General features: G+C 41.5%; 1 protein-coding gene and 1 pseudogene across 2 annotated transcripts in view; both read left to right on the top strand.

The window, feature by feature from the left end:
* LOC121289122 (ERI1 exoribonuclease 3-like) overlaps positions 1-23792 on the top strand; it is a 453717-nt gene that overhangs the window by 338665 nt on the left and 91260 nt on the right. The window lies entirely within an intron of this gene.
* LOC121289504 lies at positions 655-802 on the top strand (annotated as a pseudogene).

Genomic DNA, 23792 nt, shown 5'->3' with positions numbered 1-23792 from the left:
CAATTCTACAAACTTTGCTTTACTGTTCCACCAACTGACAACATCAAGTACGAGATGAACCAGACCTCTGACTAAACATTGACAAGATCGGAATCATCCTTTTTCATTGCCAGTAAGAACTCAACATTCAATCCTACAATTTAACTCCTGCTTCCTTTCCACTAAGTCAGGCAACCCAGCCGTACATAACTCAGTATCCTGCTAGGTGCTAAGCTGAACTGTAAATTTAAATTTAGTCCATTACATCCACCTGTTATAGCCCCAAAATATCAATGGCTTCCACCACCCCTCCACATCCCTATCACTGCGAATCTTTCCCCACACTTGAGTCAATTCCAGACTCAATTCTCTACATTGCTTTCTCCATCTACTCTACACAAGTTTCCGCCTGGATAGAATTTTACCACCTCTGTCCTTTCCTTTACCAAATTCTGTTCGACTATCAGCTCCAAATCACTTTTTCCCGATACTTGTTTTATGTTTGAAGCCTCCTACCCATGAATTACCCTGGGCCATTTTGCTACAATAAGCATGCTATATAAATCTAAATTTCTCTTGTGGACAATACCACTATGCCACCACCTACAGGAGGGCAATGCTCTGGGGACCTGGGTTCAAATCTCACCATGGCAGATGGTGAAATTTGAATTCAATAAAAATCTGGAATTACAGGTCTGATGGGGACCATGAAACCATTGCCAATTGTCTTGCGCTTTATCCGTGCGGAATTGATATTAAGAGATTTCGGAAGCACAATTTTTGTTCCTTGGAGCTGCTGGTGATCGTTTGTCTCGGCGCTCCGCAAAAAATTAAAAAAAAAAAAATATCCTTTTAGTTTCAAAAGACATTCACTAGTCAAAAAAGTTCATCTGCTCTGTTTCATTCCTCTCTTTAGGGAAGGAAATCTGCTGTCCTTAGCTGGTCTGGCCTACAAGTGACTCCAGACCCACAGCAATGTGTTTGGCTCTTAAAAGCCCTCTGGAAAAAAAAGGGCAATAATGGATGGGCAATAAATGCTGGCCTAAGCAATGACACCTACACCCCATGAATGAATTTTTAAAAAGTGTTCTAAAGGGCTGAACAGTGAGTGTCATTCTGAAGGTTGTTAGCAGTTTTGCCTCCATGTTTGCCACCTATAAATTCCATGAATGGGCTGCCCAGAAATTTCTACAAGATAAACCAAACCACAAAAGTCAATGGCCGGAATTTTCTGCCCCCTGTTGGCATTGGGCATCATGGCGGGTGTGAGCGGACAATATGGCGGGAAGGCCAAAAATCGGTATCACGCCATCGTGAAACCGGTTTGCATTTGTCCGCTCCACCCATCAATGGCGGGCTGCACTTCCCTCCGCTTCATGTCGGGAAAGTCATCTTAATACATCTGCATCTAATTATAAGCCCTGCTCACTGGAATCATCCCCCCCATGCAGGATAATCCGGGCACGTCAGTGTGATTGCATGCCAATGTGTTTCAAAACTGTATATAAGCGATGTGCATCAGGACTTTAAAGTTTGTTTGCCTGCCTTTTTTCAGGCAGCACTAGCGATCATCAGCACCAGGCTTCGCTGGCAGCTCCACATCACTTTCATTGGGGGCTCACCGGCATGTCTCTACCTACCAGATCAGCCATAAAACAGGGGTGGCTTTTCAATGGCTGCAGGGCTAGGGCTTGCTTGGGGAAGCAGGAGCAGTAGCCTCAGGCAAGGGCAGAGGCTGCAGGAAGTGGGGTATCCCAGGCTGTGTGTGGGGCCACATGTTGACCTGTGTAAGTGGCCTCAAGATGCTGAAGGCTGAGGAGGCTGTCTCCATAGGAGATGAGGCCAGATGGTGATGTGAGGGTTTGTGTGAGAGAGCGAATGGTGATCTCCCTTAAGCTGGTGGTGAGTGAGATGCCAGTGAAAGTGTGATGGCCTTGTGAGTGTGTAAGTTTAGAATGATGAGATGGCCGCCTTACCTTGGCAGCATGGATAAGATCATTCACCTGTTTTTTGCATTATGTGGCCGACCTGTGTGCAGCATTGGCATTGACCACCTCTACCACAGCTTTCCAAGCCGGATTGGTGAGATGATGGGCTTCCTGCGACTAGAGTTGGGGTAGAGCACATTGTGGCGGGCCTCCACAGCGTCCAGAAGGTGTCCCAGAGATGCATCACTGAATTAGGAGGCTTTTCTCTTCTTGGCTGTTGGGACCATGTCTTCACTGGTGCCCTTCTGGGCTACAAGCATTAAGAAGTGTGTGCACAGCTGCAGTTTAAATATGGCGCCGTGTGAGGAAGCAATGAGTTACCGGCGTGGTGGGCAAATTGGAGACCACCTATCAATGAGATGAGTATCTTTCCTGTGGTTACATAATTAATGAGGCAGGAATTGGACAGCACGGCACCGAAAGCCGCCATTGCGGCCAGTGGGTAAAATGTCCTTTTTCCCATCCACTACCACACTTAGTGCAAATTGGGTGTGATTCTGCCCAATGTTTTAAAATAGAAGACTTTCTTCCCCTATTTACGGCTGCACCTTATGATGTGAAGCCATTATTTACATTAAGATTTTGAATTAATTTTCATCACCATCAAAGCATACTTCAATCTGTGATCCCACTCTTGTCACAATCCTACCACACATCTGTTTTTGGATTTGTGCTAAAGGTAGCAGGCCTGCTTAATACTATGAACTTGGGTGCATGCAATAAATTGGCTTTCACAGCAGTCATTTGCCAATTATGTAGATTTTGCTGTTGTGTATATTTTTCCCCCTGTACCTTACTCCTCCCTCCCCTAAGGGGGGATAAAGAATTAATTCTATCCTTAATGCATTTGTTCAATACCTCAGGCAAACAGATTAAACATAACCTTATCAGACAGAACACATTAATGGGCTTCTCCAAATCCTCCTGCTGTCACAGATTAAACTGCCGCTCTAGAAGTATTAGCACTTTCCAGCATCCTTTCTCCATTGGATTTCTTGGCTGATCTATCATGGCAAGTCCTGTTAGATATGAGGAGGGGAAAATTGAGGAACAGTCAATTGCAATCTGATAGACGATTGGTTTCTAGAGGTGATCTCTGTTCCTATATTGATCCATGGCCCCAGTGTTTGTCACCTTGTAACAGGCACTGTCCAGCCTTGGAGTTTAAACTTCATACATAGGATTGGTCTCTTGGTGTAAACACAAAGTGGTAGACACATTACAGAAAAATACATTGATGTGGGGTTGTGGGTGAATCAAAGTCTGATTCACTTTTCACTACCAAGAAGATCTTGAATTTTTAAAAATTCATTCATGGTATATGGGCATCACTGGCTAGGCCAGCATTTATTGCCCATCGCTAATTGCCCTTGAGAAGGCAGTGGTGAGCAGCCTTCTTCAACCACTGCAGGTACACCCACAGTGCTGTTAGGGAGGGACTTTCAGGATTTTGACCCAGCGACAGTGAAAGAACGGCAATATATTTCCAAGTCAGGATAGTGAGTGCTGTTCCCAAGTGTCTGCTGCTCTTGTCCTCCCAGATAGCAGTTTGGAAGGTAAAAACAAAAAAACTGCGGATGCTGGAAATCCAAAACAAAAACAGAATTACCTGGAAAAACTCAGCAGGTCTGGCAGCATCGGCGGAGAAGAAAAGAGTTGACGTTTCGAGTCCTCATGACCCTTCGACAGAACTTGAGTTCGAGTCCAGGAAAGAGCTGAAATATTGGAAGGTGCTGTCTAAGGAGCCTTGGTGAGTTCCTGCAATGCATCTTGTAAATGGTACACACTGCTGCCACTGCATCAGAGGTTCAGGGAGTGAATGTTTGTGGAAGGGGTTACCATCAAGCAGGCTGCATTGTCCTGGATTGTGCCTATCTTTTTGGGTATTGTTGGAACTGCACTCATCCAGGCTTCTATCACACTCCTGACTTGTGCCTTGTAGATGGTGGACAGGCTTGGGGAGTCAGGAGATGAGTTACTCACCGCAGGATTCCTAGCCTCTGACCTGCTCTTGTTGCTACAATATTTATATGACTAGTCCAGTTCAGTTTCTGGTCAATGGTAACCCCCAGGATGTTGACATGTAACTTGTTACTTTCATTTTGACTCAGATAATCTGTACTTTGAAGTTTTTGCAATTAAAAATATGAGTGGGGAGGAAGACCATACAGGAGGGATAGCATCCTAACCTATGACTATTATACATGCTTAAAAGTAATGGTTAATTGTTATACAATAGTGGAAGCTTGGAAGGAAATTATTTAGCTGGTGAATGTAGTTGTTTGCTATAACTATAGCTACAATGTATTGGCTTCCAAAATTTCCTATAATATCCTTGCAAGTCTCCATGTGTCTTTTTCTAATATGCCCTGCAAATGATTGCAAAATTCCATGTAGCAATACATTAAGAATTATTCAGCTCATCGTAGAAAACATAAACTGATGTTTGTAATGAGAATACATTTTTAATAGATGCCATTTTTATATGGAACAGCACATCAGAGAAACACAAGTTAGTCAGGAATAAAATGATTTCTAATGAAAGAAGCAAGGTTTGCATCCATAAAGAATTTAATTTGAAGGAACTGTCCCACATATGTTAATTTATTATTGAAATATTTTCAGCTACATCAGCAGAAATCTGTGAAAATTAATTTTCCACAGATATTTTTTCTTGGAGAAGTAATGAGTATGGAATACTCTATATGTAAATTTTGAGGAGTTTTTTTTTCAATAACATAAGGTGCATGTCACTTCTTTCCTTGCAATAATGCTACCTTTGAGATATTAATGGTGCTAGTGTACTAATACACCTTTTTGCTATTTGACGCTCCACCATGATATGCTCAGAAAAAAAATACATTGCAGTAAGGATATCATAAGGTAGAATTTGTGACCACACAGTAATTGGTTAACCCATTGTGCACTACTTAATATCCTTTGCAGATTTTGAAACATTCACAATTTGTATTGTTTAACACTTGTATAATTTTTCCAGAGATTTTTTAATATTCATGATATAAATTAAAAATGGACAGGACTCCAAAAATTATCTTCATTCCCAATGTTCCAAGGATGAATATAAATATTACAATTTTATATTACAAGTGCTACGGGACCTGTTGGAGCTTTCATTGGTTTTAGTAATCACAATATGGAAACGCATGTACACAAAATCAAAATACTGCAGATGCCAGAAATCCAAAAAAGAAACAGAAAATGTTTGAAATACTCAGCAGGTCAGGCTGATGAAAGGTCATCGACCTGAAACATGAATTCTCTTTCCCTGTCCACTGATGCTTCCTGACATACTGAGAATTTCCAGGATTTTCTCTTTTTATTATGGAAACTCATGAGTTTTTTTTTTACATTTAATTTGCCTTCAACAAATAACTTAATTATGCCTAAATGGCATTATTAATCCTTGCCCTTACACTTTTTCTTATATTTGTGCCCCACCAATTCTGCCCTCCTGAGTACCACCAATTTCAATTGCTCTACCATGGGCATGGGGTATAATTTCAGCTGTCAAGGCCACAAATTCTGGAATTCCATCTATAAATCTTTCTGTTTCTCTATCTTTTCTTCTTCCACTCTATAAAATCTATCTCTTTGACCAAATTTTTGTTCATCTGCCCTTAAGTGGCTTGGTGTCAAAGTTTGTTTGATAACATTCCTGTGGAACAACTTGAAACATTTTGCTACTTTAAAGATGTTTTATAAACATGGATTGTTTCAAACATGCAATGCAATGATGTAATTTGCAAAAAAAATGCAACATTTATCCACTTGCCTTATATTATCACAATTCAGATAATATTTGACTGTTTGAACTTTGTCAAACATTTTTTCACAAAAACAATCCTTTGAAGTAATTTAAGGGTAGAAATTACTTTTTGTGAATGCTATTGCATGAACATTTAATGTACTCATGTCAAATTCCTTTCTGCTAATTTAATTGAGGCAGTTAGCTCTAAATGGGTTAATGCCTCCAATAAAATAAAATGAGGAATTTGGTACAAGCACATTCAGTATCTGTACAACACTTGCAGTAGTGGCTATGCTCTGATGTTTGTTTTTGATGCCTGCATGCCCTTTTTATCATTGGCAATCAATGTTTTTATCAGCTTTGTTAATGAGAAAAATCCTCCACTGTTTTGCTAGTTAGAGAGCAGAGGCCAGGTGTTTCCCCACAAGGGCAAATGGAAAACTGAAAGGCAAATTTTCTCAAGCTGTTCATGTGCATTTGCAGCAGATCAGCTCATGGGTTACATTGATAAAGGTCTTGAAAAAGTCATCTGCCTATTCTCTCAGCCACGGAACAGTTTGTTATACGAATGTATAAATTAAAAAATAACGGAGGTGAAAATTTAACCTAGTTAAGTCAAAGTAAAAAAATTTTTGGACAGTTTAAATGATTCAGGAGTAATAATTTATTCTGATACATAGTACATTTTCCACTAAATGAAAAAAACTAGTAGAACAGGAATATCTGAGGCCTTTAACAAAGAGAATTGTCCTAAAACTCTTTGCACAGGCATAATTTTTAAAAAGAATGCTGAATTAAAAAAGATATTAGGAGGTATAAATAAAAGGTTGGTCAAAGTAGTGGACTTTATGGAGAGTCCTTAAGGAGACGGGCCAGAAGATGGAGAATGGGAGGTTGGTTTGGAGAGCTTTGCAACAGTTGAATCTGGAAATAAGACATGGATGAGGTTACAGAGGCAGATGGACTGGATACATTGAGGGGATAGCCACCTAGTGGTAATAGGGCTGCAGTGGAGTATCAGTTGAGATGGTTGGCTTATTGCTGCTCCACTACCATTCTCCCCAGAGCAGTAGGGAGCCTCATTAGTCTGTGCAAATTGGAATCCTGTGATGTAGATAGGAGCTCAATGCAATTTACATAACCACTGGGTAGAGCATGCAAAAGAGATTTATAAAGGGAAGTGTTAAATTAATTTTATAGGTCTAAGAGGAGCAAGAATAATGGAGGTTGTAGCCACCCTATACTCCTCCTGCCCCATGACCCTCCTTCCATGATCAGGTCAGAAGTGGGGATGTTCGCAGATGATTGCGCAATGTTCAGTACCATTTGTGACTCCCCCAGTACTGAAGCAATCCGTGCTCATATGCAGCAAAGCCTGGACAACATTCAGGCTTGGGCTAATGTATGGCGCAAATGTTACTTGCCGCTTAAGTGCCAGGCAATCACCATCTCCAACAAGAGAGAAGCCAAATCACCTCCCCATGACATTCAATGGCATTACCATCACTGAATCCCCCCACTATCAACATTCTGGCATTACCATTGACCAGAGGCTGAACTGGACCAGCCATATAAATACTGTGGCTACATGACCAGGTCAGAGGCTGGGAATTCTGTGGTGAGTGACTCACCCCATGACTCCACAAAGCCTCTCCACCATCTAAAAGGCACAAGTCAGGAGTGTGATGGAATACTCTCTGCTTGCCTGGATGAGTGCAGCTCCAACAATGCTCAAGAAGCTCAACACCATCCACGATAAAGCATCCCACTTGATTGGCACCCCATCCATCACCTTCAGCATTCACTCCCTCCACCACTGACACACAGTGGCAACAGTGTGTACCATCTACAAGATGCATCGTAACAACTCACCAAGGTTTCTTCAACAGCACCTTCCAAATCTGTGACCTCTACCACCTAGAAGGGTAAGGGCAGCAGACACATGGAAACACCACCACTTGCAATGTCCACCTCTAAGCCATCCTGACTTGGATCTATATCGCTGTTCCTTCACTGTCACTTGGGTTAAAATCCTGGAGCTCCCTTCCTAACAGTGCTGTGAGTGTGCTTACACCACATGGACTACCGTAGTTCAAGAAGGCAGCTCATCACCATCTTCTCAAGAACATTTAGGAAAGGACAATAAATGCTGGTGATGCCCACATTCCATGAAATAATTTTTTAAAAATGACCCTGCTAACCTGCTGGGCCTACCTTCCTGCCTCCCAATATTGCACCAGCTTTGATCCAGCAAGCTGCAGCAGAACTCCCAATATTCAGCAACAGCATGATAATTAAGGCCCTGTCCTCAAAATAGACCGGAGGGATCGGGCAGTGAGAAGGCATGCTATATCGATCAGCTGCCCTTTGGTTAATGTCACATATCTGGAGTGAGTCTTGAACCCAGAACCTTTTGACTCATGAGGCAAGCATACTATCACTGGGGGAAGTCTAACACTATAGGAAAAATGTGTTGCCTGTAAAATTCAATGCAGTTGGAAAACAGGTGCGGGAATCGCAATGCGCAATTAATCCACGCCTGTTCCTTCATATGTATGTAGCGCACAGACTGCATATTGCCTGCGCATTACTATGAATGTAGCTTGCAGCTAGTGCTAAATGCACTGCTGACTGGCTTGCATGCCTGACCATAGGGTAAAAATAACAAAAAGTTACCAACACTGAACGTAGCCTGGCACTGCTTAAAGCCAACTTGCACCTCTTAAAGGGAAGGTGCATTTTGGCTTGAGCACGTGCTTTAAGTTGCTGGGAAAATGGCCCAAGCAGAAAAAGCAGATGGTACGATAGGGCAGCCTTACACATGCTCACTTCACCACTGACCCTTCATTCGCTTACCCACATCCTCTATCAACCATGACTCGGATCTTACATTCATAGCTCCACCTTACCCTCATTTCACACTGCATATACTGCCAGCTATTAAATCGTGACAAGCACAACAGCTTCCCCTAACCTCACTGACACACTTCCCCCTCTCTTGCAGGACAAATGCCATACAACATCAGGCAGTAGCAGCTAACCAGCAGGGAACAAGCATGGCTGCATATCCTCACCCCAATGGAGGAGACTGTGGTCACCATTGTTCGAGCAGCAATGACTGAGGCCATGGCAAACAATGGGTCTGAAATGTTAAACGGTGATTGTATCCTCATAACTAACCTTCTTTCTCACATCCCACTTCCCCACTATCACACAATCTCTTTACAAGCTGCAAATGCTAAACATGCACCTCCTACTTCTCCCCCCTCAGCTCCCCCCAATGCAACCCTACCCTCGTGCCTTTCTCCTACCAGCTTCCCAGGAATTGCAACCTGGCCAGGGAACTATGCAGGAGAAAGACTTGGAAGAAGGAGAAGAGGCTGACGAAGAAGAACCATCATTAAGTCTCATACTCATAGCCACCAGCTCAGATACTGACAGTGTGTGCATTAGAAGGTGATCTTCACACAGTAAGACACCAGGCATGAATGACCTTCTGCCAGGGCAGGGGATAAGGAAGGCTTATATGTCGGCTCAACAGGAGAAGAGGTCAGTCACGAGTTCTGCTGCAGTGGATTCAGATGAAGACTTTATTGGGGCAACCTAAAGGAAAAAACTGATTGACATGCATGACAAAATGTTTGGCACATTGGCCAGCCTTCCAGAAAGCATGCAGTCTGTTTCAAGGACCGTAGAGGAGTGCAACGTTAGTTTGGTGCAGGGCTTTGCGCAGAATTGGAGCCCATACTTTTCACATGACAGTAGTGGCTGACTTTGTTTGCAGACTGGCAAACCTAATCATGATGCAGCATGTGATGCTAATGTTTCAGCTTCCATTGCAACACAAGCAGATGCCACACAAAGTCTGACAGCCTTAGTGGAAGCTCAGACTAAAGCCATGCAATCTCAGCTTGCTGCCATGCACGTTCAGACTTCTGCCATTATAGCTGTGGATACCAGTGTGCAAAGGAATTTGAAGGGTATCACAGCAGTCCAGCATTGTGTCCTCTAACACATTTCTGGGATTGTTGCGATTGGGCACTGCAACCTGGGAATGGTAATAGCAATGTGGAACACAAACCTGCTGTCCTTCCTCAGGATTACAGCATTCATTGTTTCCTCCCTCCCTCCACACATACACACACACACACACACACACACACACGCACACACACACCAGCACTACCACCACCACCACCACCACCACGGGCCCAGCCCCTCCTTGCTGATGCCCATCAACTAGTCAGCCCAAAATGCTGGCTCGCATATTCAGGTGGCACAGTTTAAAGCCAGACTTTCAAGAGGTAGTATTATATGTCGACATCCTTCAAGGTCATCTGCAGATCCCCTCACTAGAAGTCAGCAGCCTTTCATCAACCTGCTGTAGCCACTGGGGTAGCACTGTGTAGGAGCATAGGACAGGCATAGGTACATGAAAGATAGGCATTAAGAAAATGTGCAGTGTTGGTTAATTGATTTCTGTATGTAATTTTGGTTAGTTTGATTGATAAAATTGAATTTCAATGTTTGTTTTATGGTAACTTTTATTTCAGCATTGTGACCTTAAGTGATGGTCAGTAACAGAGGGAAGATAAGGTGTGTGACTGTTGTTGAATGGAGAATTAGGGTTGGGTTCACTGGTGTTGCAATTAAGGAGACCAGTTGGAGAGGGAGTGTGTTCATTTCCTCCTCCATTCCTTCTCCTTCTCCTTCTCCTCAGCATCTCACCATATACCTGGTGAAGAGGGCCATGCTCTCATAATGGTGAGGTTATGCAGGATGGAGCAAACCATGACAAATCATGGCATGTTCATTGAAAATTACCACAGGGCTTATCCAGAGTGATGCAGTCAGCAGGAACATTGCTTAAGCACCCCAGTAGTCTCAATGATATTTTGAATGGCAGCATGGGTCTCATTATATGCATGGTGCCTATGTATGTGTGTGGGTTGTGTATTGGAGACACGAGCCAGGTGGTCAGTAGATAACCCTTGTTGCATAGTAGTCACCCTCTGATTTCTAAGTGGTGGCACAAATGCTGGTGGTACACTGGACTGGAGCAGAATGAAGGCATCATACCTGTGGCCAGGATACCGAGCATTGACCTGCATGATCTGCTGAGTATGATTGTGTACCTGCTGGACATTGAGGGAGTGGAAGCCTTTGTGTTTGAGGTACATCTCAGAATTTATATGTGGTGCCCATAAACGTGTGTGCAGTCAATGGCACCCTGCACCATGGGGAAGCCTGCAATCCTGGTGAAGCCACATGCTAAGCCACCTGCTTCTTTCTGGCAAGAGAGAATGGAATGTATCCCCCTCTCTTTGCATACAGAGCATCAGTGGATGTCATTTATACAACAATAGATAATGTAGCACGAGATGTTGGAGATATTGCCTGCTACAGCCTGGAAGGAGTGCAATGCGAAAAATTTCATGGCCACCTTTACAGTCACCTTTACAGACTGGCAATGCTGTCCTTGCCCTGTTCTGAGGCTGCCTGTGGCAGATGGTAGAACTTAGTGAGTATCTCCTTAGTGAAATGGAGATGTTGCACACACTGCTCCTGAGGTTGAGTTAGGAGATTTGGTCCCTGATGACCTTGGGTGGAGATGCTGAGAACCCTTCTCCCGTCCTCCTTGTCCCTTCATGCAGCTTGTCCTGCTCATTGTTGTCTCAGCTCATTCTCCCTGTCATGTTGCAGGGCAAGGGAGATAGAAACTATGCTCATGACTGGCAGCAAGTGGTCTAAGCAGAATACTTGAATTGGGAACCAAATGTCACACCACTCCCTACGGATTTCTTCAACTTTAAATAGCAATACAAACCTTCAGCAAAAGCCAGTAGAAATCAATGAACAACCAGTCTGAAAGTAGTTAATGATTCCTTTAAATAGTGCTGATGAGGGGTTCTTTCTGCTGTTGAATGCTGTGTATTAAAAGAGTTAGCTGGAGTGTTAAGGTTGAAAATTTTACCGCTGGAGTCATGTCAGTGATACACTGATCTCCTTAATCTGCATACTTCCAGCACATGCTCTTAGAGCCCTTGCTAACAACCTACTCAAAATGCCATCCGACACAGCTTACCCCAGAAGTTTGCACACTTGGCGCAGATGCCATTTTGGACCTGAAATTGCACCCATAAAGCTGAAAATACAGATGCACCACAACAAAACTTTGCCGCCTTCATATGAGAATTGGAAATATTTCATACATGTGGAAAATGCACCCCGTCAGGATTAGTATAGAAATGCATTCATTCTAAAATTGTTCCAACAGTTTACTTTGATCTCCCATATAATCGTTGAGAATCCCAGATTAGCCTACTCACTCTACTGCATAGAATCCTTTTGCATAAGTTTAAGTTGGTTCATGACTCTAGTCTTAAGATCTTAATATTATTTCCTACAACTTCACTTGATAAACTGATAAACAGGAAACTGCACTTTTGTGAGTGAACATGTGTATTTTTGCATCAAACGTCTTTGTATTCTGGTTCACAAGTCAACTACCTTGAGTCAAGGTTTAAGATTATATTAGGAAGGTATTCATTTGTGCTTATGGCTTCAAGTTAATGATTTCTAGGTTAAAGGCAAACAGTGAAGTGTCCAGAAAAAACATGCATTGTGCACATTAACAACAGTAACTGATCTATTAAAGCAAAAGTTCACAAATTCAGTGTTCAAGTCGCTTGCTATTCCTTTGATTTGAAGCACCTGTGGTATTTGTGAAATTCTTGTTATGACCTTGGAGAACAATCTTGTGGTTTCAATTGATCATTTCTGTTTCTTGTTGACTCACATGAAGAACGACAATGAATGCAGTCATCGAAATAATCAAATCCCATGGCAATGAGGGAGATCCGCCTTTTTATAACAGTGACACTGGAAGATAGGTTGTATTATTTTGTAAGGTATATATTTTCCTTTCTGTGGTTCTTCTGCACCACAGCATTGTCATTCCTTCCATGAGGAAAGGACTTGTATTTTTAGAATACCTTTCACAATCTCAGGATGTTCCAAAGTATTTCATAGCAAAATAAGCATTTTTGAAGTGTAGTAACTATTCTAACATAGGCAAATGTAGCTGCCAGTTTGCTTGTTTGTCCCATAAAACGGTAATGAGAAAAGACCAGATAATCTGTTCTAGTAATGTTGACTGAGGGATAAATATTGGACAGTACACCAGGTATACTCCCAACCCTGTCTATTTTTTAGACACCACCATGAAATCCTTTATTTTGACTTGAGGACAGTGGGGTTTGGTTTATTGTCTAATCTGAAAGATGGCTCCTCCCACAGTGCAGCGTTTCCTGATTACTGCACTGAAATGCCATTCTAGTTAATTTAATGAAGTCCTATAGTGGGACTTAAACCCTTTTGTTCCAGAGGCAACAATACTGAGCCAAGACTGGCTCATTCCTCTGCTCAGTTCTTTCCAATGAGTTGATGCAAGGAATCATAGTTCATAATATACATTCCATCATTCCATGATGCATTGTGTTTGACTTCTATTATATTCTAAAACATTTTATGTGTAGTTCATGTGATGCTTTATTTTGTACTCAGTCTATTCGTTGCACTTGTTTAAAATGTATTGTGATTTTAATATTGCATTATGCAACAATTTTTCTTAATTGTTCTGATTAAGAAGGAAGCATCTTGTGAATACCATCATCCATTAAGCATTGGATTTTGATCAATGAATATAAAACCATCAATAGTACAATTCTGGCAAATCAAGATGATATTGAGACGTGGTAAAATACAAGGTATTTATTTACTTCAAGGAGGATAAACTAGAAGTCCTATTTTAAATTGTGGCAGGAAATAGGCATGTGAAAAACTATCCCAACTTTGTCTGTGTGAGGCCTGAGAGATCTTAACTCCAGAGACTTGGGGAGCAGGGTTAAAATTTCCTTTACATGTTAAATATATGTACCTGTAAAGTGGATAACAGTGCCAGGGAATGCAATGTAGTAGTGTCTTAGATTTGCAAAAGTGGCAGATAAAAGTCATACTACTACAATTTCCAGCAATATTGAAACAATTTGCTTCTTAATCAAACTGTACTTGTATGTGTGATCTTTACAGAGAACTTATCAGTAATAACCCAATGGCACAGCATGTTGGGTTTACATGGCACCCTGGAATAGTCCAGCACTCTGGGAGAAGACTTTGGTTCATAGTTAGACTACCCCAAAAAGGAAGTTCCCAAATTGTCAGACTGCACAGGAGAATCATTGAGCAGAGATGATTCACCTTGCCACAGAAAACAGAGACTTGAAATGTAAATCTTTAGGCTACTTTTACTTATCTCCTGGTATCTAATCGCAAACCATCATTGAGAGAGGCCTGGAAGAAGGTCACATACTTAGTTGGCAGATAGCATTTGCTATGGTGGGAGCTAAAGAAGGTGGAGTGTTACAAATTAGATTGTTTTCAATATTGGCAAAATGAGTCTTTGGCAACAGCTGATACAATATTGGAAACATTAGCCCAGATCTTCCGCTCCACATTTCTGGCTGGGTCTTCCAATCCTGCTTTCTCCAGAAATGCAGAGTGTGCAGTCTATCGGAGAACTCTATCGCAATGGATTAGCCTCAGGGGGGAATGACTGGACATATCCCCTTTTTACAACATTAGCTGCTGTAAATATATGTCCTATTTGGATGTTAGTGAATGGGTGAATCAGTGAGTGGATGATTGGGTAGGATGGTGAGGTAAGTGAGTACGGTCGGTGAGATAAGTGGGTGGATGGGTGAGGTAAGGTGGGTGAGGTGACAGGTGGGTAGGGTGGTAGATGGTTGGGTGGCAGGTGGGTAGGTGGGTTGGGGGGTAGTTGTGTTAGGCCGGGAGCGGTAGTCAGGTCAGGGGCTAGTCAGGTCGGGTCTGGGGGTAGTCGAGTGGTGAGGGGTAATTGGGTCTGGTCGAGGGGTAGTCTGGTCAGGTTAGGAGGAGTATTCGGCAATTAGCGTGGTTGGGAGGGGTAGTCTGTGATTAGCGTGGTCAGGGGAATAGTCAGATCTGATTGGGCAGGTAGTCGGATGGTCAGGGGGGTGGGGGGGATAATCAGGGGATTTGGTGGGGATGGGTGGTGGGGGGGGGTCAATTCTATTGTTACCCAGGATTTAAACTAAGCTTTTTCAATCTAACATTTCTTGGTAACTATCCAGGTAAGTACGTCAGACCTGTCCGAATTCTCTGACTCTAACTCAGAATCAAAGATTGTTGCGGAGGGTCTTGGGGTGCACAGGAATTACTCTTAGAAGTTCAAACTTCCCAGTCAGTTCCCATGGAGGTCAGCGCATCAGGACGTCCAAAGGGACCCGACACACATTTGAGATGTACATCTGGTCTCTGACACTCTGGAGACTGGAAGATCTGGGCCATGTTATTCTCAAATTGGAGGCCAGAGTTCAAAACATAATCTCACTCAAGTATCCTTAGGTGGAGTTCACCAGTCTTAACTGGGTTTTCCTTGAGATGTCAATTTTCAATCTGCTTCAGCATGCTTATTTGCCAGTTCTGTCAAGGAGTAACCTGAAAATGTCTGCATACTGAATTGTTCCATCCTCCTGAATGACTCTCTGGATTTAGAGGCTAACTCTGAGAGAAGGGAAAAGGAACATTTAAAAAAACAATTTGCCACTCAGAACTTCTCTAAATAATCCTCTGAATAAAACTCTGTAGTGCAGAAAAAGAAGTTTGGTTGCTGACATTAGCTGAAATGTGATTATGGAGCACTGAAATATCACAGTATTTGAAACTGTGTTGAAATCATGTTGTATTGCTTTTCTGACAGAAGCCCACTATAACTGGAGCTCATTATAGGATTAATATTGGATGAAATGCTAATTCACTCTAATTCATCCAAACAATTAATGCCTGGAATAATTCTGTCTTTTCAGTGTTATTTATATCATAAATGTTAATATCAGTGATGTTGTAACTACATTATTGGACACTGTCCAATGTTACTACACCTCCAAGGAAGCAAGCACCATGTTAAAATATACTTTAAAAAATATTAAACTTAATAATGCAAACCACATGAGGTAGCTCACATTTCTCAGCATTGCCCTTTTGTAAATAAAATACTTTCTTAGGGCCAGTGTGATTTTCTTGTTTGCTTTTAAAGCTGGATTGCTGAATGATAGTAGACGGCATTGCCACTTGTAAAAGAAAATAAGAAATAGGGGCAGGAGTAGGCCATTTGGCTGTTCAAGCCTGCTCCATTATTCAATATGATAATGGCTGATCTCCACACCTCAAGACTACATTCCCGCACCATTCCATTATCTCTTAATCTGCTTAATACCCAAAAAATCTATTGTTCTGTCTTGAATGTACTCAATTGAACAACCACAACTCTCAGTGGTAGGGAATTCCAAAGATTCACAATCATTCAAACACTCAAAGCGACCTGACTGTCCTTGTACATGGATCACAGAAAATTAACATGTATGTACAACAAATACTTCTTAAGGGCAACTAGGGAAGAGCAACAAATACTGGCTTTGCCAGCGATGCTGACATCTCATGAAAGAAAGATCAAGGAGCTGACCATTTAGGACTGAGATGAGGAGGAATTTCTTTGGCTGTAAAACACTTTGTAATGTTCTGAGGTTGTGAAAGGCACTATAAAAGTGTGAGTCTTTTCAGCAAAACATCACACAGTACAGAATACACAGCACTCTGGGTGTGGTCTCACCAAGACTCTATATAATTGTAGTAAGACGTTTTTACTCTTAAATTCCAATCCCTTTGTGATTAAGCTAACATACCATTTTCCTTCCTAATTGCTTGTTGTACTGTTAACTTGCTGTGATTGATGAACAAGGGCACCCAGGCCTAGAATTGGAAGCCATATGGAGTGAAACTAGAACTTTTAAGCTTTTTTCTTCTTGTATCAAGTTTCAACTGCACAATTTGTGGTGATCACTTTAGTGTATCATTTTAAATCTGGTTACTTTCTGTAGCGGACTATTATTTGAAGTTTAATGCCAGCCAGGTCGTGTATGGGCAGAATTTTATGGTGCTGCCAAAATTAATGGAGCTTAGGATGGCTCGCTACATTTTACGGCCCTGTCCCCGCTGCGACAGGGCCAAAAAATTCTGGCTTATGTTTATAAATAAAAACAAAGTTCCGGAAATATGTAGGTTTGGCAGCATCCGTAGAGAGAGAAACAGAGTTAATGTTTCGAGTCAAATATAACTTCTTCTGCTGTCATATAATTGGATGCCGAAATGGTGGAGATGTTTTCTTTCTGTACATGTTCTGTGAACATGACCACCTACAGAAAAAAGCCCATACAGAAACCTAATGTGAAACTAGAAAAGAAGAACTGATCCAAGAGAAGACTGTAGGAGGGGCTAAATTGGACTGTGTGGCACCTGTTTATTTAGTGCTTCATGGGAATCTATTGTTCGACAAATGGTCTAAGATGCATGTACACAGGTATTGGCAAGAATTGATTTGGACACCATCTTAGTAATGAGGTTTGCACGCACACTTAATGACCACCAGCAGTATAATTTGATATCAGCACTGCCATTTTTCAACTGCACACACCAACCAGTGCGTCTTTACCTCACACAGCTGAGCTTTCCTGTTCTTTGCCAAAGTTTGAATAGTCTACAGGGAGTGGTCTGCTGAAGTACTTTTTGGTTATTTAAAATCTTGTGCTGAAAGAAGTTGCTTCCATTGGTGGCCTCGTAGGCCTTCCTCTGGGAATTGGATATAACAGGGAGAATGAAGAGGCTGCGCAAAGCAGAGCAAGCAGCTATGAGAGGGGGAAGGAGAAAGATGAAAAGGACTCTCAACAGTATGCCATATCCACCCAGGGTGTTCAGACGGTCAACTTCAGCAAGGACAATCACCTCACAAAAGCGCTTGTGACTAAAATCTTCCAATTTCTGCAGCGGCAATTGCAACCTCTAAGCATGGATAGGACAACAGTGCGTTGTTAGCTGTCCGTGCCATGCAGAATTGCTGTCAAGGTTACTGTGCCTCTTTTAGGTGTCTGGCTCCTTCCAGGCAGCTTCTGGAAATATAAGCAACATTTTGCACTCTGGACTGAGAGTTTCTAAACTGAGAGAAACTGTTTCATCTCATTCCTTCTTGGCAGAAGCAAGCAGGTAGAGTGAGCATAAGCGTTTGCAGGATTTCCAATGTTGTAAGGTGCCATTGACAGCATGCATCTTGACTTCTGTACACCTGTGAAATCAGCCATTTTCATGAACTGAAAAAGATTTCACTCCTTTTGTATTCAACTGGTGTACGACCACAGGCTCTGTGTCATGCTGGTGAATGCTCATTATCTTGGCAGCAGTCATGATGCCTTCATTCTGCAGCTGTCCATTGTGATAACAACAGTTTGTATTTGCATAGTGTCCTTAATGTAATGAAATGTTCCAAGGCATTTTATAAAACAAAATAAGGCATGGAGATTCTTAAGAAGACATTGGAACAAATTACCAAAAGTTTGAACGAAAAGGTAGGTTTTAAGGACTGCCTTAAGGGAGGAAAGTGAGGTAGAGAGGAGGAGAGGTTTAAGGAGGGAATTCTAGAGCTTAGGGCTCAGGCAACTAAAGGTATGGCCACCACTGGTGGAGCAATTAAAATTGGGGATGCTGAAGAGGCCAGAATTGGAGGAACACAGATATCTCTGATGGTTTTGGGGCTGGAGAAGATTACAGAGATGGGATGGGACCAAGCCATGGAGGGATCTGAAAACAAGGATGAGAACCTTATAATTGGGGCACTGCTTAAGTGGGAGTCAGTGTAGGTCAGCGAGCATAAGGTGGTGGCATTTAGTTTGAGTTAGGATGCGGGCAACAGGGTTTTGGATGACCTCAAGTTTACTGAGGATAGAAAGCCGTTGGCTGACCAGCAATGCGTTGGGATAGTCAAGTCAGGAGGTAACAAATGCATGGATATGATTTTCAGTAGCAGAAGAGCTGAAGCAGGAATAGAGGGGACGGTGTCACTGAGGTAAAAATATGCGGTCTTAGTGATGCTATGGATATGTGGTTGAAAGCTCATCTTGTTGTCAAATATGACACACAAAAACCAAGGTTGTAAACAGTCTGGCTCAGCCTCAGGCTCTTACCAAGGTGGGGGATGGAATCAGTGGTGACAGAGAGGAAGTTATAATGGTACAGAAAAAAATGGCATCTGTATTCCCAATATATAATTGAAGGTAATTCCTGCTCATCTAGAACTGGATGTCAGATAAGCATTCTGACACTTCAGAGACAGTGGAGGGGTCGAGAGAGGTGGTGGTGAGGCGGAGCTAGATGTTGTCTGACATATTTTTGATGATGTCACCAAAGGGCAGCAAGGAGGTCAAGGATAGATTCTTGGGGGACATTAGGGGTGGGAAGAGAAGCCATTGTTGGCAATTTTCTGGTTACAATTAGATGGATAAGAATGGAGTCAGGCAAGTGCAGTCCCATCTAGCAGATGACAATGGAGATGCGTTGAAGGAGGATGGTGTAATCAGTCTGACACTAAATTGTCACCAGGGTTTTCACTTTTTAAAACAGACTCTGAAACACTCTGTTCAGGTTTTAATTCCTGATCTCCATTTGCTTCCATGTCTGCATGTTTTTTTTAATATCCAAGTATGTGAAGGAAGTCTGAACAAGCCACACGTCCAATTTGTCATTGAATTGAATTTACTCTATTCTGTTTAAATCCAGGATACTTTTATCTTTAAGTTTATTTCCATGAGTTAATTCTTCAGTGACCTTTTCCCAGGGAAGCAAATTTAACAGTGCCTCTTCTCATGCACGCATTTCATTCTTCTGTCGTGTAAAATCCTCTTTAGCTACTTTAAGAACTTAATTAAGGTTATGTTGATAATCAACCAAAAAACCTCGATACTCTTTTTCAGTCAGTTCATAAGTTCTTTTAATTTTTCTTTGCTTTCCGTTTTCCCATTTAGTTTGGGCTTTGTCTAATTCCTTTCTAGCACGAGCGACTGCTTCTTCATTTTGAAATTTTAATTTATGTTCAAGAACATGGATTCTTCCTTGCAGCTCTAAGTTGTCAGTGTTGGTTGCAGATGTTCCACTCTTTTTCAAAACACCTCTTTCCTTTGTTTCATCTTTGAGCATTGTTGCTATCTGCTTTGTCATACATCTCGCAGGCTCTGCCCGCATGTTTAATTCAGACCGCTTTAATTCATTTCTGACTGCCATTAACTCATGGGCAGAACATTACAGGGTTGGGGGGGTGGTGGTTGCAAAGTGGATGGTTGCCCCCCACCCCCTGGAAGCAGAGTAGACTTGGAGCTAACCCACTCCACGCCAGCCCACTCCGCTGCCATAACATGTGGCTGGCAAGCCAAATGGGGCTAGTGTAGGAAGAAGTTCTGCCCTCAGGAGCTGCCGGCCAATCCAATTGGTCGGCTGCTCCATCAGTCCTGGCATTAATGGGCATTGCCGGGACCACAACAAGGAAGAAAAAGAAGGCCCAATGGATTCCAGATCCAGGTTAGTCTGGTGTCTTGGGCTTCAAATGCCCAAGAAAACATGACAGCAAAGAATATACTGAAGAGCACAGAGGCCATCCCTGCTTCACGCCACTTGTTATGTCAAATGGGTTAAGTGTATTCACCAAAGTCAGCAAAGTAATGTATAATCGTGGTGTGGGGTTTTCAGATATGTTAATTAGTTAATGGGGAAAGTACCTTTTCTGCATTTTAGTGTGTTAGTTACCTCCTAAGTTATGTTTAGTCAATGTTGATTTTAGTGTCTTTGTTACAGCTCAAAATCTTGAAACGTGAAATCTTGTTGTGTGATGCTTTCCATCGGTTGCTGGAAAATTCATATCTCTTTTTAAAAGTTTCTGGCCTCTACAAGGATCATAACAAATTTGGGGTTCTTGCAGGTTTGAATCCAGAGGCTTTAAAATAGGTACACTGGAATTTTCAAGAATTTAAACAAACAAAATTTCTCATTTTGCTGTATTCGATGAAGAGTCAACATGGCTACATTCAATACTCAGGTGTTTCCGGCGAAAGATACCGTGAGTTTCCGGAGAGAGATAACGTGTCTGCTAATGCCTTGCAACAGTTAACAAAGGTTAATTTGAAGGCTAAGGGTCTTCTGGTGCAGTGGTAGCGCTAACTCCTAGGCATTCAGAATAGCAGCTTTCACTATTATAATAAACTGACTATATCTGAAAAAGATGAGTAAATATCTAAAACCTTTTCCACGAACATGCTGTGCAATAAGATCATCCAACTTTCTCTTGACCATTGAAGTTTTTCAAATAACATAAAATATATTTCAAATCCCCTCTCACCGAATTTAGGCACTAAGCAAATATTATTTGCCAAATCAAATCCAGGCGTTAAGTCTGAATCATCTTCAAGCTTTCCTGCCACTTCCTGTTCATGTAATTAAAGCCTTTTTCTGTCAAGTTCATAGTTTCTTTCTAATTTGTCTTGTTCTATTTTCTCTTTTTCTCCTTGAAACCCAAGACTTTTCTGTTCACTTGCTCCTGGAATTCTAATTCAAGTTTTTGCATTCCTTTCTTTTTCGAATTATAGTTATTTCATTTGTAGTTGAAGTCCAGCTAACTCAAACTGAATGCTATCGGGATCACACTTTTCCTCCTCAAAGTTCAGTTGCTAAGCCAATCTCTGCCTTTTTAGCCACTGCTTTCAAATCGACTCCTACGTTCTCTGCCATCACCTCCAAATTCCTCCTGCTCCTTCAGGGGCCATGCCCTAAGGGGGCATTGGCAACCATAGCCTTCCATTGGATTGGTCCATAATTATGTTTGGCAAAGTGGCAGAGGTTTGCCATTGCCTTCTGCAGTATGGCTGACCAGGAAACTCTCCCAATCGTACCACCTGCCATCAGGTGTATTGGAAGGCTGGTACTCAACCTGTTTGACCAAATTACGCATGCACATTCCTTGGCTATCAAGTCCTGGAGTAGAACTTGAACCTGGGCTTCTGGCCCAGAAGTAGGAACACTACCACTGCACCAGAAGACCCTTAGCCTTCAAATTAATCTTTGTTAACTATTGCAAGGCATTAGCAGACACGTTATCTCTCTCCGGAAACACCTGAGTATTGAATGTAGCCATGTTAACTCTTCATCGAATACAGCAAAAGTAAATGAAAAATTTTGTTTGTTTAAATTCTTGAAAATTCCAGTGTACCTATTTTACAGCCTCTGGATTCGAATCCTGCAAGAACCCCGAATTTGTTACAATCCCTGTAGAGACCAGAAACTTTTAAAAAGAGATATGAATTTTCCAGCAACCAATGGAAAGCATCACACAAGGTTTCACGTTTCAAGACTTTTAGCTGTAACAAAGAACTAAAATCAACATTGACTAAACATAACTTAGGAGGTAACTAACACACTAAAATGCAGAAGAGGTACTTTCCCCATTAATTAATTAGCATATCTGAAAACTCCATACCACGATTATACATTACGTCATGCTCTCAGCAGATATGTAGCATTGTAGATAAAGTCCAATTCCCTCCCAGCAAGGACATGCAAGATCTGATAGGAAAAGTGTTTTCTGAACCTGCTACTCAGGCTTAGTTCAAAGCTAGATTACTGACTTTTTATAGTTTATACCACTTAACTGATTCAGCCAGTGAAATATTAGAGCATTATCTTTACGGATGTGCAATAATTGGTTATTTTTCCCCATTTTCACAAAGAAAATACATGTTTCAAAGCAGCAAGTTCCCTGTTAGTGGATTGTAAATGAAACTGGAAAATAGACATTTAACTAGGTTTTCATCAAAAGGACAATATAACTGTAGTGCTTAAAACTTTCTATTCTCTAAAATATCTCTTCTAAACATTTTTAAAAATTGAATTGTACAAAAGCTTAATAAGTATAAAATACGACATTTCTAATAATAGTGTAGCATTACATGGTTGGCTTGATTATTGAGTCTTATTATCTTTGAATGAATTTATTGCACACAGCATCGCTGAAAATTTATCCTCAGTCAATAGGGTTCAATAATCTAACAAGCCATGTAATAGGATATACATATTTAATGATCTGAAGTTAAAATCCTACTGTAGGTTTTAAAGCTTAAAGCTGTAGTGTCTTTCAATTATGGAATACACTTTTAATGTTGTATTATGTAGCCTCAAGATTTTTATTCCACTTTTCTAATCTTTGAATCCATTGGCATAAAAGTCATAAAGTATTTGCTGTTTTAGGTAAATCTTGGTATTCAGCAGTAGATTAAAAATTGTTGAGACCTATTTTGTCAATGCTACAGTCCATCAATATATTTTCTTGATGAGTCATTGGCCAACAAGAACACATCATTACCTGAAAAACAGCCAAAAACAAAGATTTTTTAAAAATCATCCTTTACCTTGCTCCACTCTATTTCTTATATCTTTTACAGTCCAGTATTTTGCTCCCACATATCAAATTTGCCATTCCTGTAATGCTAGTATTTTGTGCATTGCTGCTCCCTTTACCCAACATTGGTCAAGCTTTCAACCACCCAGATTCTAATCTCTGAAATTCCCTTCTCCAATCTCTCCATCTATTCACTTCTTGTTTACTTCTCTTCTTAAAAAAAAACCTTCTCAAAACCACCACACTAACCAAGCTATTGCTTACCATTTCTAATGGTTCTCCTCCTGGCTGTTTTCTTTGCAGTTATCTGTGAAGCCCTATATCACTTTTTTTGGATATTAGATGTGCTATATAAATACAAGTGCTAGCAGGCAGCAAGGATCCTTCACCAGTTATACATAAAGGGGCTCATCGACTACATTAAGACCAGTTGTTGTTTTGTCTTTTTAGGATGTATCTCTGTAATCTCCTCCAGCTCTACAACTCCCTGAGATATCTGCACTTCCCCAATTCTGGCCTCTTGACCCATAGTGTCATTATGGCACAGAAGGACACAATTAGGCCCATCGATTCCATGCTGGTTCTCTGTAGAGCAATCCAGTCAATCTCATTCCCTCACACTATCCCATATCCCTGCAGGTTTATTTCCCTCAAATGCCCATCCAACTTCCTTTTGAAACATTATTTATCT

Source organism: Carcharodon carcharias, chromosome 16, assembly GCF_017639515.1.
Source record: "Carcharodon carcharias isolate sCarCar2 chromosome 16, sCarCar2.pri, whole genome shotgun sequence".
Lineage (NCBI taxonomy): Eukaryota > Metazoa > Chordata > Chondrichthyes > Lamniformes > Lamnidae > Carcharodon > Carcharodon carcharias.
The sequence above is the reverse complement of the archived record's forward strand: the minus strand, read 5'-3'. Positions and strand labels throughout refer to the sequence as shown.